The 17,751-nt window shown below is 38.5% G+C and overlaps 1 non-coding gene across 1 annotated transcript; it reads right to left on the bottom strand.

The window, feature by feature from the left end:
- Positions 1–14,925: 14,925 nt before the first annotated feature.
- LOC148563679 (small nucleolar RNA R71) lies at positions 14,926–15,033 on the bottom strand. Its single transcript, XR_015885366.1, has one exon. It is a non-coding gene; the product is annotated as a small nucleolar RNA R71 (small nucleolar RNA).
- Between the last annotated feature and the right edge of the window lie 2,718 nt (positions 15,034–17,751).

Below are 17,751 nucleotides of genomic sequence, written 5' to 3'. Positions count from 1 at the left end.
TAGATGCATGCCTCCATCACATGATTGATAGACTAGTATTGATCAGCTACTTCACTCAAGGCATGAACCCACAGGATAAGACTACACTGGATGGTGCTAGTAATGGTTCTATGAAAAAGTACAGGACCGCAGATGAAGCATGGCAACTGATCAGCGACTTAGCTGAGTCCACTAGAAATCACAGGCAGAGGCGCAGCCACTCAAAAGCTGTTGCAGAGATCTCCTCTAGCGTTGAAACTACTGCTCTTACACAGAGTATATGTGAAATGACCAACCTACTGAAACAGATGCAGTTAAATCAACAACAAGCACATAAAGCTTAGCCTTCCCCACCACAACAAAGCCAACAGTTGGTTCCACAAAGAGTATGCGGGATCTGTGCTGATTATAGTCATTTTACTGATGAATGTTCGCAGCTCCAACAGGAAGACAACACTGTGGCAGCCACTCATAACTTCTATGACCGCCCAAATCAAGGATATAATCAACAAGGTGGCAACTAAAATCAAGGTGGAAACTAAAACCAAGGATGGCAAGACAACTCCAACCAAGGTTGGAGGGACAACTATAACAGAGGAGGCAGAGATAACAATGGAAATCAAAGGTAGAATAACAACAACATACAGCAGAATCAGAATTAACCTTACAGAGCACCTCACCTAAGACAATCTCAAGGGTCCCAGCATAACCAACAACAAGTTCCCCAGATCACCTATCCTAATTCCTCATCAAATGACGAGATGCTTCGTTCTCTTACACAAGGACAACAAGATATACAGACACAGCTAAACTCTACTTTAAATGGTCTGAATGCCACTTTACAAGCTCTCGCCTCTAGGATAGATTCATTACCTAATCCCATTAACCAACCTTTAAACTCCAGTGGAATTCTTTCTCAACCCTTACCTAACCCCAAGGGTGGCATCAATGCCATTACTTTGAGGTCCGGAACTACACTGCAAGAGAGAAACCATGAGGAGCTGAGCCTACCAGAACACGCCCCAACTGAGAATGTAGTGGAAATGGAAGATGCTGAAGAGGAAGAAGACGTACAAGACATAGTTGAAAAAGAAGCAGCTCAACCACAGAATGAAGCACCAAAGGATGCAGAGGCTGCAAGTAACGCCCTTCCTATTCCATTTCCACAACTTGCAAGGAAGCCCAGAAAGCAGATGGAACTTGATCCCAAAATGGTAGAAATATTCAAAAAGGTTGAGGTAATTGTTCCCCTTTTTGATGTCATTCAGCAGGTACCTAAATACGCAAAGTTTCTAAAAAATTCGTGCATACATATAGATAAAATTAATGAATTAAAAACTATTCCTTTAGGTAGTTCTATATCTGCTTTAATGGGAGGTATACCTGAAAAATGTAGTGATCCAAGTCCATGCATGGTTAACTGTACCATTGGAGGTGTAATATTTTCTGACTGCATGTGTGATTTAGGAGCGTGTGTTAGTATAATGCCATTGTCTATATATGATACTTTGAGGCTCCCTCCCTTAAAAAGGTCGGCAGCTCGTTTTGTGTTAGCAGATAAAAGTATTATTATAGTAGATGGAATTGCTGAAGATATATTAGTGAGCATTAAAGGGCTCACATTTCCTATTGACTTCTATATCCTGGAAATGCCCCCTAATGACTCAGGTAGACCATCATCAATCCTGCTGGGAAGACCATTCCTGAAGACTTCAAAGTTCAAGCTGGACGCATTCTCAGGAACTTACTCCTTTGAGATAGATGGTAGAACAGTGAGTTTCAGTTTAAATGAAGCTATGAAACACCCTCTGAAAGATCATTCTATCTTCCAGTGTGACATTATTGATGAAACTGTAGCTGAAGTTCACCAAGAAGAAGTGGAAGAGAAGCACATGGAGCAAGGTCCAAGTGTGGGGCACAATGAGGACACTTTGCCATTATCACTAGCCCCGAATGATCCAGAGCCTAGCTATGAGCATAAATTAGAATTAAAGTTCCTTCCTTCACACCTCAAGTATGTTTACTTTGAGGATAATCAGAAATTCCCAGTTATCATTGCAAGGGAACTCACCTCTCTACAAGAAGAGCAACTGCTCAGTGTGCTGAGAAAACATAAGAAAGCAATTGGATGGAGCTTGGCGGATATAGTAGGCATCAGTCCCTAAGTTTGTGAGCACAGAATATTCTTAGAAGAGGGAGCAAGGCCTATCCGTCAGCCTCAAAGAAGATTGAATCCCACCATCTTAGAAGTTGTCAAGAAGGAAGTGACCAGGCTACTTAAAGCAGATATCATTTACCCCATCTCAGACAGTGAATGGGTCAGTCCAGTACAAGTAGTGCCCAAGAAGTCTGGAGTCACAACAATAAAGAATGAGCACGGAGAGCTCCTGATAACTAGAGTGCAGAATTCATGGAGAGTTTGCATTGACTATAGGCGTCTCAACCAAGCCACTCGCAAGGATCATTACCCCTTGCCATTCATTGATCAAATACTTGATCGCCTGTCAGGTAAATCCCATTATTGTTTTCTAGATGGTTATACAGGATATTTTCAAATTCATATAGCTCCTGAAGATCAGGAGAAGACCACTTTTACATGTCCCTTTGGAACGTATGCTTATAAAAGAATGCCTTTTGGATTGTGTAATGCACCTGCTACTTTCCAAAGATGCATGATGAGTATCTTTTTAGATCTTATTGAGAATTGTATGAAAGTATTTATGGATGATTTTAGCGTATATGGTGATTCATTTTGCCTTTGCTTGGATAGTTTATCTAGAGTATTAGATAGGTGTGTTAGTACAAACCTTGTGTTGAATTTTGAGAAATGTCACTTTATGGTAAAACAAGGAATTGTTCTAGGACATGTTGTGTCTAATACTAGTATTTCTGTAGATCTAGCAAAGGTAGATGTTATTTCTAGTTTACCTTACCCCTCCTCCGTGAGGGAAGTCCATTCATTCCTTGGCCATGCAGGTTTTTACAGGAGATTCATTAAGAACTTCAGTAAGGTAGCATTGCCTTTATCCAGATTGCTGCAGAAAGATATTGAGTTTGAGTTCAGTGAGGATTGCATGCAAGCATTTGATAAGCTGAAGATCTCCCTGACTCAAGCTCCAATCGTGAGAGGACCAGACTGGAGCCAGCCATTTGAAATTATGTGTGATGCTTCCAACCATGCAGTGGGAGCGGCGCTGGCTCAGCACGAAGGTAAGAATCCTTTTGTAATTTCTTATGCGTCTAAGACTTTAGATGCTGCTCAATCTAATTACACTACTACTGAAAAAGAGCTTCTTGCTATTGTTTTTGCTCTGGATAAATTCTGAGCCTATTTACTTGGTACTAAGGTAGTAGTATACTCAGACCATGCAGCTTTAAAATATTTATTAGCTAAAAAGAAGTCCAAACCAAGGCTAATACATTGGATACTGCTGCTGCAAGAATTTGATTTAGAAATTAAGGATAGGAGTGGTAACCAGAATATAGTGGCAGACCACTTGAGTCGTCTTGAGCATATTAAGGATGACTCCACTCCTATAAATGATACTTTCCCATTTGATAGCTTACATGCAGTATCTGAAGTAATTCCTTGGTATGCACCTGTAGCTAATTATCTAGTTAGCCACACTTTTCCTCCAAATTTCACTAAGCATCAAAGAGACAAGTTGAAAAGCGAGTCCAAATATTATATATGGGATGATCCATATTTATGGAGGTGTGGTGCTGACCAGGTAATTAGACGGTGTGTGCCTCAATCAGAATTCCAGTCCATTTTAGAGGCCTGCCACTCATCTGAGAGTGGAGGACATTTTGGCCCTCAAAGAACAGCTAGAAAAATTCTAGACTGTGGATTCTGGTGGCCTACTCTTTTTAAAGATGCTGCTAAATTTTGTAAATCTTGTTCCCCTTACCAAAGGTTTGGTAATATATCCAAAAGGGATGAGATGCCTCAACAGATTATGCTTTTCTGTGAAATTTTTTATGTTTGGGGTATTGACTTCATGGGTCCATTTCCAAATTCTAATGGTTACTTTTATATACTGTTAGTTGTAGATTATGTTTCTAAATGGGTGGAAGCAATTTCTACCCATACTGATGATGCTAACACTGTTGTTTCCTTTGTTAGAAACCATATTATTTGCCGCTTTGGATCACCACGAGCAATCATGAGTGATCAAGGCACTCACTTTTGTAACAGGAGACTAACAGGATTACTGAAGAGGCATGTGATAATTCACAAAGTAGCCACAGCTTACCATTCCCAGACCAATGGGCAAGCAGAAGTCTCTAACAGAGAGATAAAGTGTATTCTGGAGAAGATAGTAAAACCTCATAGGAAGGACTAGAGTGCCAGGCTACAAGATGCACTTTGGGCATATAGAACAGCATACAAGACACCCATTGGGATGAGCCCCTTCCGCTTAGTATACGGAAAGGCTTGCCACCTTCCAGTAGAGGTGGAACACAAGGCTTTCTGGGCTATGAGGGAGTGCAACATGAATCTTGAAAAAGCTGGTGATGAAAGAAAACTGTAACTAGAAGAACTGGAGAACCTTCGCCTAGAAGCATATGACAACTCCAGGAGATACAAAGAAAAAATGAAGGCTATCCATGACAAGTACATAAAAAGAAGAGAATTCAAACCAGGAGAGTTGGTTCTTCTTTATAACTCCAGACTGAGGCTTATGTCAAGTAAACTGAGATTAGGATGGGAAGGTCCATACAGAGTAGAAAAAGCAGAGCCATACGGAGTTTTTCACCTGCGTCATCCTTCTAGCTCCAAATTCTTAAAGGTCAATGGACATCGCCTAAAGCTTTATCATGGTGAGAAGATGAAGAATAACAAAGAACTAGAGATCTTCCTCTTGAAAGACCCACCAACAGAAGCAGAATGAGCCTAACGAGCGTCTAACTTAAGGACGTAAAAGCAAAGTGCTAGGTGGGAGACAACCCATCATGGTATGATCCTTCAGTTTCAGTCTTAGTTTTATTTTACTTTATTTCCATTTATGACGATGACTCTTCTCATAATCTCTGCATATAGCTGCATATAGTTTACATTTGCATTTGCATTCTGCATAAAAAAAAGAGCACGTTGACGCATCCGCGTTATAGGTGTTTTCGCAACAAGGAGAAAAGAAGCAGAGAGTCACACGACAGCGTGGCTGGAGGCATGCCTTAGGCATAAATATGCCTACGTGACCACATCGCTGACGCGTCTGCGTCATTTTGCAAAAAGAGCTTCCCCACGCGTCCGCGTCACCCACGCGAACGCGTGCCCCTAAAAATCGACATAAAAGAGGTGTATGGCAGCAAGTTTTGATGGAGTGGGACTGGAATGATGCTGGAAGCACCAGCCCTATCACGCGAACGTGTGCTCCACGCGTCCGCGTCGTTTTGCAAATATGGCCATTCACGCGATTGCGTCACCCACACGAACGCGTCACCCTAAATCTTGGCAAAATGAGTTTGAAACAGAGAGTTGCGCGAACGGGAGGTTGCACTCGCGCCAATCGCACAAATCACACCACGCGACCGCGTGACCCACGCGTCCGCGTCACTTGAAAAACATCGCACACCACGCGACTGCGTGACTCACGCGTTCGCATCACATGCGGCGCACAGCTTATCCAAATCAGCCAAATATCATATCTTTTCTTCCCAAATCCTAATTTTTATTTTCCCTTCTTATTTCTTTCTTCTTCCTTCTTCCTTCTCTATTCTTTCTTACTTTTTACTTTCTATTTTTCACATCATCATCAAGGTTATTTTCTTTTCTTCTTCCCTTTTTACTTTTCAATCATTATTATTACTTTTATTTATGTTTTCTTCTTCTTCTAATTTTCACTTTTATTATCTATATCTTCTTTTTCTTTTCTTTTCTTTTTATTCCTTTAATTGGTGTTAGAAATTTAATTAGGTGATTATTTTCTTTTATATTTTGCTTGTGAATTATTGTGGAATTGTTTGACAACTATATTACTTCTTAAAGGGTTGCTTGCATGTTCAAATTAATACTTTCCATAATATCTTTACCATGCATGCTATGTATTTGTGAAAAAGCCCGTATGACATTGCACACTAAATTTTTCTATTCTACTACTTTAATGCATGTTTTTCACAAAAACCCTTTTATATTTTATTGATTAAATATAATTGTCAATACAAACAGATTGTTAGTTTGAAAGGGTTGGTAATCTAACTTGGACATTGAATGCTTGATCTATGCTACTCATGCCTTTGCCGGCATGCCAATAAACATCTTGCATCTAATTGCCATCACATGCACTTGCTATATTACCTTTGATGAACTTTTCACATGTAGTCTAGACCGTGTGTTAACGACATCCTTCTTTACCGTGCATTGATTATCACCCATAATATTCGCTCCCTTACTCGAACCCTTAGCTTTACATATTACTTTCTTTTTCCTTTTTCAGGATGGCCACCAAGAAAGGTAAAGAGAAAGCTACTCCCAAACCACCAGCAAGGAGAGGAACAAAAAGAACATTAGTGGCTGAGCCATCTTCAACAGCGGTGAAACCCTCAACAAAACGAACCAAGAGAATCATCAAGGTCGATGAAAAAGAGAAAGCCTTTCCAGCAAAGGACACTGCGCGGTTCACTAACCGCTACTGTGAGCAGATGTTTCCCATCCTGGCAGAGAGGAATTATAACAATGAGTACCTTCTTATCCTCCCAACCAACATTGCTGAATTTGTTGAGCCCCGCATTGAGCGAACACAATGGAAATTCCTACGGAGACAGCCATGGCAGGTTAATCTATCATGAGTAGTTGAATTCTACTCCAATTTTCACATGCCAACCATGCAGTCTGTCTATGTTCGTCAGAAGCAAGTCCCTATAACAGAAAAAGCCATTCAACGAGCTTTAGATCTTCCCCCTGCTCCAGAAGGATTGGAGGCATTCCAAGAAGCCTCACTCAAGCACCAGACATACCAATTTAACTGGGACGCCGTTCTCAGAGTTATTGCACAACCTGGCAGCATATGGATCTACGGATACCATCGTTCCCGACCTAAGGGCATATTGGCTTCAGCACTCACCTTGGAGGCTTGAGTATGGGCACAGATCATGTTCCATTACGTCTTGCCGAGCACTCATAAGTCCTCCATCACTGTAGACATGGCTGTTTTACTCTGGTGTATCCATACAGACCAGCACATCAATTTACCAAGACACATTCGGCATGCCATGGGACACGTACAAATTGCGGACAACTTACCTTTTCCCGCCTTGGTTTCAGATCTAGTTTCAGCAGCTGGAGTCTCCTACAGAGCTGGGGACACCAAGGCCATGATTCCACGAGATGATCAATACGTCCCTAACGGGAAGTATATCAGACCTCCAGCAGCCACTATCAACCGGAGCACAGAACCAGCAGAAGATATCCCTTCTTCTTCCACATCACAAGAACCTTCAACAAACCAACTGCTCCATCAGATACTTGAGAGGCTAGACCGGCTTGACCGGAAAGGAAAGCAGAGAGAGCGTCGTAACAAGCGCAGATTTACATACCTCAAGGAGCTATTTGTTGGTAACCACCCACCTAAAGAAGACCCAGACACCCCGGACTCCACTTTATTTACCAACACAGGGAGCCATGACGGTCCCGATGGTGGAGATGCTGCTACCAGCCCCCCCTTTGTTCCTGACAGATGGCACCGAGGACGGTGCAAAGCTTTAAGTGTGGGGAGGTCGGTCAGTACCTGACTTCCGGAGGTAACTTCTTTTCCTTAAAACACCAATAAAATAGGATATTTAGTTAAATTTTCTTTTCTAGAAATAGGTTAATTGCATGCATGTTCTACTTGATTGAAAAATAATAAGTTTCTTTTTAAGACCCTAATTTTGATGAATTTCACTAATTTAAATCAAAATTTTTGTGTTAAACTTGTTAGATGTTGTAATTGGAACATGGTTTAAAAAGCTAATAACACACAACCTGTGAGACTTGAGCCTAATGACATGGTTACATTATTTAACCATAAATATTATTCTTGTGTGTTTGCTTCTCTATGATTGTAATCTTTATTTTATTCCATCCTATATGTCCAATGTTTAATGTGTTCTATGTATGCATATGATTGAGGCCATTAATTGTTTTAACTCACTTACCCCAAATAGCCTACCCTTCCATTTACTTTTGTTAGCCACTTTGATCCTTTTAATCCCATTTGTTCTATATTTTACCACATTACTAGCCTTAAGCGGAAAAACAAGTAATACCCCAAATTGAATCTTTGGTTGGCTTAAGATAGAAAGTGTATATCAATTGAGTATGGGAAGTTGTGGGAACATTGGTTAATAAGGGAATGTGTCATGATAAAATAATGGGAATTTGGGTACCTACTCATGTGAAACTAGAGAAATTGAAAATCTATGTACATTGATAATGTTATGTTTATTTTTATGCTAAAAAAAATCCAAAAATAATAATAATAATTAAGTAATTAAATAAGGGGACAAAATTACCCCAATGTTAAGTTAATGAAAAATCAATGCATATGTGATACAAGTTAAGAGAAAAAGTTAATACATGAGTATGTAATGCAAAAGTGAGAATTCTGGGTAGCTAGGCATGATTCTAGAGTTATATAGAGTGTATGTATGTTAGATGAGAGCTTAGGTTAGTCAAAGATTCAATTTATAGCTCACTTAGCCATATGTATACCCTTACCCTTACCTTAGCCCCATTACAACCTTAAAAAGACCTCATGATGTTTTGTATTAGTACATTAAATATTGTTGATTGGTTAGGTGAAGAACAAGGTTTAGAAAGCATGGTTAGAGAAGGAAAGAGTGATTACCCTATACACTAGAGTGACTAGAGTGCACATACACCATCAGTGAGGGTTCAACGCTTAATTCTATGTTCCCTGCTTTCATGAGCTGTCTTCTTACAATTTTACCTGTTTTTACTATATAATTTGAATTAGTAGGAATTTAATTTACGTTTGTCTTGAAGAACTTATTTACTTTTAACAAAGTAGACAAGAATCATATAGTTGCATTTATATATATAGGTTGCATTGCATTGCATGAGTCTTGCATTCCCCTACTCATTTATTTTATCTCCTTAAACTAAGCATGAGGACATGCTAATATTTAAGTGTGGGGAGGTTGATAAACTATTATTTTATGATTTATATTGTATTTAATTTAGTGGTTTTTATCAAGTCTTTACCCACTTATTCATATGATTAGCATGATTTTATAATTCCTTCCTAGTATTGTTTATGGTTGAAAACTTGCTTCCTAGAAACCTTTAATTAGTACATTTTAATTTTCCTTTATCCTATTCGATACCGTGACCCGTGTGTTAAGTGTTTCAGGCCTCATAGGACAGGAATGGCTTAGAGAATGGAGAGGAAGCTTGCAAAAATGGAAGGAACACAAGAAACTAAGGAGATGACCAGCGAACACTGACGTGAGCGCATGGCTCACGCGAGCGCGCAAAATGAGGAAATCGCAGCGACGCGAACGCGTGAATTGGAGTCTGCACGAATGACACGAACGCGTGAACGACGCGAACGCGTGACAAGGAAAATCGCTGAATGACGTGAATGCGTGGACGACGCGTATGCGTGACCTGCGCGATCTGCAGAAATAACAGAATACGCTAGGGGCGATTTCAGGCCGCATTTTAACCCAGTTTTCGGCCCAGAAATACAGAATAAAGCCAGGGAACATGCAGAGACTCAACACACATGAATACACACCCATAAGCATCCACACATATTGAGATAGATTGATATTAGGATTACTTTTAGTTTTAGATCTGAATCTAGATTTACTTTACATTGATAGTTTATGCTTTTGCTTTGGATTTTGGATGTTGAAAAGTCATCACCTCCGCTGAAGTTATTACTTTAGTTTGTTTCTTTATTCCTTTACTCTTTTCAGTTGATCATTGACCCTATTCAAATAATTATGTTGCATTTTGGATTTATTAATACATAGAGTTACTTTTACTTTTAATTAATTTTAAATCTCTATTTTATTTTATTTTATTTTATTTAATTATGTCTTCTTATATTTTTATGAATATTAATTCCATGTCAATGGAGTAGATTTTCTACTTGACATGGGGGTTGATTAAGAGGAGACACTTGAGTTGGAATGCTCAAGTGCTTAGTTAAATTGGACATTGTTGGCTAAGTCTGTATCTACTAACGCTAGACCTTCCCCAGGGAAAGGACTAGGATTTGCGGATAAGAGTCAGTTCCATCACTTGACCTTCCTTTACTCAGTAAGGGTTAACTAAGTGAAAACAACAACCTCTTTACACTACACTTGAGAAGATTCCAACAAGGATATAACTTCCAATTAATCAATTACCCAATCAAGGCTCTTTATATTAATAATAATTCTTAGTTTTATTGCTTTAATTTACAATTATTTTAATTACTCATTATCCAACTCAAACCTTCTGGAAAATTTCTGATTAATAAATTAGCACTCTTTCCTACAACTCGTTAGGAGACGACCTAGGACTCATACTCCCAGTATTTTTAATTCTAATTTTTGTGACAACCCTTTTTAAATTGAGAAGGCAGATCTTAGCTGGTTGAGAACTGTACTTGCAACGCATTTTGTTTATTAATTTCTTAACTGGTCAATTTCCGCCACCATCACTTTCTAATATGATCTCTGTCCCACCGAACGCTTGGTTGGATGCTCTGTCAACATGGAACTTCTACCGTGTGCTCAAGGACTCGAAAGTTTTGCTAGCCACTTCGGCCAAGAAATTAACCATTGCCTGGGCTTTAATAGCATGGCAGGGTTGATGAGCGGATAATTTATACGCTTTTTGGCATTGTTTTTACATAGGTTTTAGTATGATTTAGTTAGTTTTAATATATTTTTATTAGTTTTTAAATAAAAACCACATTTCTGGACTTTACTATGAGTTTGTGTATTTTTCTGTGATTTCAGATATTTTCTGGCTGAAATTGAGGGACCTGAGCAAAAATCTTATTCAGAGGCTGAAGAAGGACTGCAGATGCTGTTGGATTCTGACCTCTTTGCACTCAAAGTGGATTTTCTGGAGCTACAGGAGTCCAAATGGTGCGCTCTCAATTGCGTTGGAAAGTAGACATCTAGAGCTTTTCAGCAATATATAATAGTCCATACTTTTCTCGAGTTTAGACGACGCAAACTGGCGTTCAACGCCAGCTTTCTGCCCTATTCTGAAGTTAAACGCCAGAAACAGGTTGCAAAGCAGAGTTAAACACCAGAAACAGGTTACAAACTGGCGTTTAACTCCAAGGAAGACCTTTACACGTGAAAACTTCAATGCTCAGCCCAAGCACACACCAAATGGGCCCTGGAAGTGGATTTCTGCATCATTTACTTATTTCTGTAACCCTATAGTAACTAGTTTAGTATAAATAGGACTTTTTACTATTATCTTTGGATCATCTTTTGATCATTTTAGATCTCTAGACCTCCATGGGGGGCTGGCCACTCGGCCATGTCTACCCTATTTTCACTTATATATTTTCAATGGTGGAGTTTCTACACACCATAGATTAAGGTGTGGAGCTCTGCTGTTCCTCATGAATTAATGCAAAGTACTATTGTTTTTCTATTCAATTCAAGCCTATTTCTTCTCTAAGATATTCATTCGCATACAAGAACATGATGAATGTGATGATTATGTGACGCTCATCATCATTCTCACTTATGAACGCGTGCCTGACAAACACTTCCGTTCTACATGAAAGCAAGCTTGAATGCATATCTCTTAGCCTCCTGATCGTGAGATCAGAGTCTTTGTGGTATAGGCTAGAATTATTGGCGGCCATTCTTGAGACCCGGAAAGTCTAAACCTTGTCTGTGGTATTACGAGTAGGATCTGGGAAGGGATGGCTGTGACAAGCTTCAAACTCGCGAGTGCTGGGCGTAGTGACAAACACAAAAGAATTATTGAATCCTATTCCAGCATGATCGAGAACCGACAGATGATTAGCCGTGCGGTGACAGCGCATTTGGACCATTTTCACTGAGAGGACAGGATGTAGCCATTGACAACGGTGATGCCCAACATACAGCTTGCCATAGAAAGGAGTATGAAGGATTGGATGAAGACAGTAGGAAAGCAGAGATTCAGAAGGAACAAAAGCATCTCCATACACTTATCTGAAATTCTCACCAATGAGTTAGATAAGTATCTCTATCTTTATTTTACGTTATATTTATCTTTTAATTATTAAAACTCTATAACCATTTGAATCCGCCTAACTGAGATTTACAAGGTGACCATAGCTTGCTTCAAGCCAACAATCTCCGTGGGATCGACCCTTACTCACGTAAGGTTTATTACTTGGACGACCCAGTGCACTTGCTGGTTAGTTGTGCGAAGTTGTGACAAAGAACTAAAATTATGAACGTGCGTATTAAGTTTTTGGCGCCGTTACCAAGGAATGAACGATCACAATTTCGTACACAAAGTTTTTGGCGCCGTTGCCGGGGATTGTTCGAGTTTGGACAACTAACGGTTCATCTTGTTGCTCAGATTAGGTAAATTTCATTTTAATTTTAAGCTTTTTGTTTTTATTATTTTTATTTTTATTTTCAAAAAAATTTTCAAAATAAATTTATATTTAGAAATTAAATTATTCTATGACTTCAGAATTTTTAAGAATGAATTCTAGAGTTTCTTCATGATCTGTTGAAGCCTGGCTGGCTATCAAGCCATGTCTAAATTTTTGGACTGAGGCTTCCACTTATCATGGCAAGAGTCCTTGGACTCTCATCTAATCAGCTGTTATATGCCTGATTTGTATCTGCTGAAGCTTGGCTGGCCATTGGCCATGTCTAGTGTTTTGGATCGGAACTTTCGCTGAAAGCTTGGCTGGCTAGTGAGCCATGTCTAATTCCTGGACCGGAGCTTTAGACTAACATTGAATGATTCCTAGAATTCTCATTAAAAATTTTGAAATCCTTAATTTTCTTTTTCCAATTAATTTTCGAATAATCCAAAAAAAATTAATAAAATCATAAAATCAAAAATATTTTATGTTTCTTGTTTGAGTCTAGTGGCAATTTTTAAGTTTGGTGTCAATTGCATCTTTTTAATTTCATTAAAATTTTCGAAAACTCATGCATGGTGTTCTTCATAATCTTCAAGTTGTTCTTGATGATTTGGTTTTTTGATCTTTGCATTTTTATGTTTTGTGTCTTTTCTTGTTTTTCATCTGCATTTTCAATTTGTTAGTGTCTAAAGTTTGAAAATTTCTAAGTTTGGTGTCTTGCATGTTTTTCTTTTCTTAAAAATTTTCAAAAATAAGTTCTTGGTGCTCATCTTGACATTCAAAGTGTTCTTGGTGTTCATCTTGACATTCAAAGTGTTCTTGCATGCATCATGTGTTTTGATTCATAATTTTCATGTTTTGAGTCTTTGGGTTGTTTTTCTCTTTCTTCATTAAAAATTTAAAAATAAAAAAAAATATCTTTCCCTCATTTTCTCATAAATTTTCGAAAATTTGACTTGACTTTTTCAAAACTTTTTAAAATTTAGTTGTTTCTTATGAGTCAAATCAAATTTTCAATTTAAAAATTTTATCTTTTTCAATTCTTTTTTTTCAAAAATCAAATCTTTTTCATCTTTTCTTTCATAATTTCGAAATTTTCAAAATTTATTTTCAAAATATTTTTCTTATTTCTATTTCATATTTTCGAAATTAATGCTAACAATTAATGTGATTGATTCAAAAATTTTAAGTTTGTTACTTGCCTAGTAAGAAAGGTTCAATCTTTAAATCTTAAAATCATATCTTTTTGTTTCTTGTTAGTCAAGTAATCAACTTTAATTTTCAAAATCAAATCTTTTTTAAATTTCTTTTTCAAATCCTTTTCAAAATAAATTTCAATCACATCTTCTTCAAAATCAATTTCCAAATCTTTTCTAACTTCTTATCTTTTCAAAATTGATTTTCAAATCTTTTTTCAATTAATCTTATCTTTTTGTTTGATTCTTATCTTTTTCAAAACTACCTAACTAATTTTCTCTCTCTAATTTTCGAAAATCACTAACCTCTTTTTCAAAATTTCTTTTCATTAACTAATTATTTTAAATTTTAATCTTAATTTTATTCCTTTTCATATTTTCGAATTTTAACTTTAATTTTAAATTAAAAACAAAAACAAAAATATTCTTATTTTATTTTATTTAATTTTCAAATTCTTCTCTCTCTCACCCCCTTCTATTTATTTATTTATCTACTAACACTTCTCTTCTACTCAAAAATTCGAACCCACTCTTCTCCTCTGTGTTCAAATTTTTATCTTTTCCTTCTTCTATTCTTCTCTTCTTATACTTACATAAGGAATCTCTATACTGTGACATAGAGGATTCCATATTTTCTTTTGTGTTCTCTTCTTTTTCATATGAGCAGGAACAAGGATAAGAACATTCTCGTTGAAGCTGATCCTGAACCTGAAAGGACTCTGAAGAGGAAGCTAAGGGAAGCTAAAGCACAACTCTCTGGAGAAAATCTGACAGAAATTTTCGAAAAAGAAGGAGACATGGTCAAAAATAATAACAATGCAACGAAGATGCTTGGTGACTTTACTGCACCAAATTCTAATTTACATGGAAAAAGCATCTCAATCCCTACCATTGGAGCAAACAATTTTGAGCTAAAGCCTCAATTAGTTTCTCTGATGCAACAGAACTGCAAGTTTCATGGACTTCCATCAGAAGATCCTTTTCAGTTCTTAACTGAATTCTTACAGATCTGTGATACTGTTAAGACCAATGGGGTTGATCCCGAGGTCTACAGGCTTATGCTTTTCCTATTTGCTGTAAGAGACAGAGCTAGAATATGGTTAGACTCTCAACCTAAAGACAACCTGAACTCTTGGGATAAGCTGGTCACGGCTTTCTTAGCCAAGTTCTTTCCTCCTCAGAAGCTTAGCAAGCTTAGAGTGGATGTTCAAACCTTTAAACAGAAAGAAGGTGAATCCCTCTATGAAGCTTGGGAGAGATATAAGCAATTGACCAAAAAGTGTCCTTCTGACATGCTTTTAGAATGGACCATCCTAGATATATTCTATGATGGTCTGTCTGAATTATCAAAGATGTCATTGGACCATTCTGCAGGTGGATCCATTCACCTAAAGAAAACGCCTGCAGAAGCTCAGGAACTCATTGACATGGTTGCAAACAACCAGTTCATGTACACTTCTGAAAGGAATCCTGTGAGCAATGGGACGCCTCAGAGGAAGGGAGTTTTTGAAATTGATGCTCTGAATGCCATATTGGCTCAGAATAAAATATTGACTCAGCAAGTCAATATGATTTCTCAGAGTCTGAATGGATTGCAAGCTACTTCTAATAGTACTAAAGAGGCATCTTTTGAAGAAGAAGCTTATGATCCTGAGAACCCTGCAATAGCATAGGTGAATTACATGGGTGAACCCTATGGAAACACCTATAATCCCTCATGGAGAAATCATCCAAATTTCTCATGGAAGGATCAACAAAAGTCTCAACAAGGCTTTAATAATGGTGGAAGAAATAGGTTTAGCAATAGCAAGCCTTTTCCATCATCCACTCAGCAACAGACAGAAAATTCTGAGCAGAATCCATCTAGCTTAGCAAATATAGTCTCTGATCTATCTAAGGCCACTTTAAGTTTCATGAATGAAACAAGGTCCTCCATTAGAAATTTGGAGGCACAAGTGGGCCAGCTGAGTAAAAGAGTCACTGAAACCCCTCCTAGTACTCTCCCAAGCAATACAGAAGAGAATCCAAAAAGAGAGTGCAAGGCCATTACCTTACTTGGTGTGGCCGAACCCAGAGAGGAGGAGAAGGACGTGAATCCTAGTGAGGAAGACCTCCTGGGATGTTCACTGACCAATAAGGAGTTTCCCTTTGAGGAACCAAAGGAATCTGAGGCTCATCTAGAGACCATAGAGATTCCATTGAACCTCCTTTTACCATTCATGAGCTCTGATGACTATTCATCTTCTGAAGAAGATGTAGACATTGATGAAGAGCAAGTTGCTCAGTATTTAGGAGTAATCATGAAGCTGAATACCAAATTATTTGGTAATGAGACTTGGGAGGATGAACCTCCATTGCTCATCAAGGAACTAAATGCCTTGGTTCAGCAAACTCTACCTCAAAAGAAATAGGATCTTGGTAAATTCCTAATTCCTTGTGACATAGGTACCATGACCTTTGAGAAGGCTCTGTGTGACCTGGGGTCAGGCATAAACTTAATGCGACTCTCTATAATGGAGAAACTAGGAATCTTTGAGGTACATACTGCCAAATTCTCATTAGAGATGGCAGACAAATCAATGAAACAGGCTTATGGATTAGTAGAGGACGTGTTAGTAAAGGTTGAATGCCTTTACATCCCTGCTGATTTCATTATCCTAGACACTAGGAAGGATGAGGATGAATCCATCATCCTTGGAAGACCCTTCCTAGCCACAGCAAAAGCTGTGATTGATGTGGACAGAGGAGAGTTAGTCCTTCAACTGAATGAGGACAACCTGGTGTTTAAAACTCAAGGATCTCCTTCTATCAATGGAGAGGAAGCATGAAAAGCTTCTCTCACTGCAGAGTCAACCAAAGCCCCCACAGTCAAACTCTAAGTTTGGTGTTGGGAGGCCACAACCAAACTCTAAGTTTGGTGTTGAACCCCCACATTCAAACTCTAAGTTTGGTATTGGGAGGTCCCAATAATGCTCTGAATACCTGTGAGGCTCCATGAGAGCTCACTGTCAAGCTATTGACATTAAAGAAGCGCTTGTTAGGAGGCAACCCAATGTTATTTAATTTCATTTATTTATTTTCTATTGTTATATTATTTTTTAGGTTGATGATCATGTGGAGTCACAAAAACTACTGAAAAATCAAAAACAGAATAAAAAACAGCATTAAAAACAGCTCACCCTGGAGGAAGAACTTACTGGCATTTAAACGCCAGTAAGAAGCATCAAACTGGCATTTAATGCCAGAAAGAAGCATCAAGCTGGTGTTAAACGCCAGAAACAAGCACCACACTGGCATTTAACGCCAGAACAGAGCATGGAATTGGAGTTAAACGCCAGAAATAAGCAGCAAGCTGGCGTTTAACGCCAGACATGCATTCTAAGGGCGTTTTTTACGCCTACTTGGAGCAGGGATGCTACATCCTTGACCCCTCAGGATCTGTGGACTGGTGCACGAAATTACAATCACACTTTTGTAACTCCGCACAACTAACCAGCAAGTGCACTGGGTCGTCCAAGTAATACCTTATGTGAGTAAGGGTCGATCCCACGGAGATTGTCGGCTTGAAGCAAGCTATGGTTATCTTGTAACTCTTAGTCAGGATATCAATAATTCTCAGATTTAATTGTAAAAAGTAAAAGAACATGAAATAAATACTTGTTATGCAGTAACGAAGAATAGGTTGAGGCTTTGGAGATGCTTTGTCTTCTGAACCTCTGCTTTCCTACTGTCTTCTTCTTCATGCACGCAAGACTCCTTCCATGGCAAGCTTTATGTTGGGCATCACCGTTGTCAATGGCTACATCCCGTCCTCTCAGTGAAAATGTTCCAAATGCGCTGTCACCGCACGGCTAATTATCTGTCGGTTCTCGATCATGTCGGAATAGGATCCATTGATCCTTTTGCGTCTGTCACTACGCCCAACACTCGCGAGTTTGAAGCTCGTCATGGTCATCCCTTCCCAGATCCTACTCAGAATACCACAGACAAGGTTTAGACGTTCCGGATCTCAGGAA

This window comes from Arachis ipaensis, chromosome B5, assembly GCF_059453495.1.
Source record: "Arachis ipaensis isolate K30076 ecotype BB chromosome B5, ASM5945349v1, whole genome shotgun sequence".
Lineage (NCBI taxonomy): Eukaryota > Viridiplantae > Streptophyta > Magnoliopsida > Fabales > Fabaceae > Arachis > Arachis ipaensis.
This window is presented reverse-complemented; position numbering and strand designations above follow the sequence as displayed.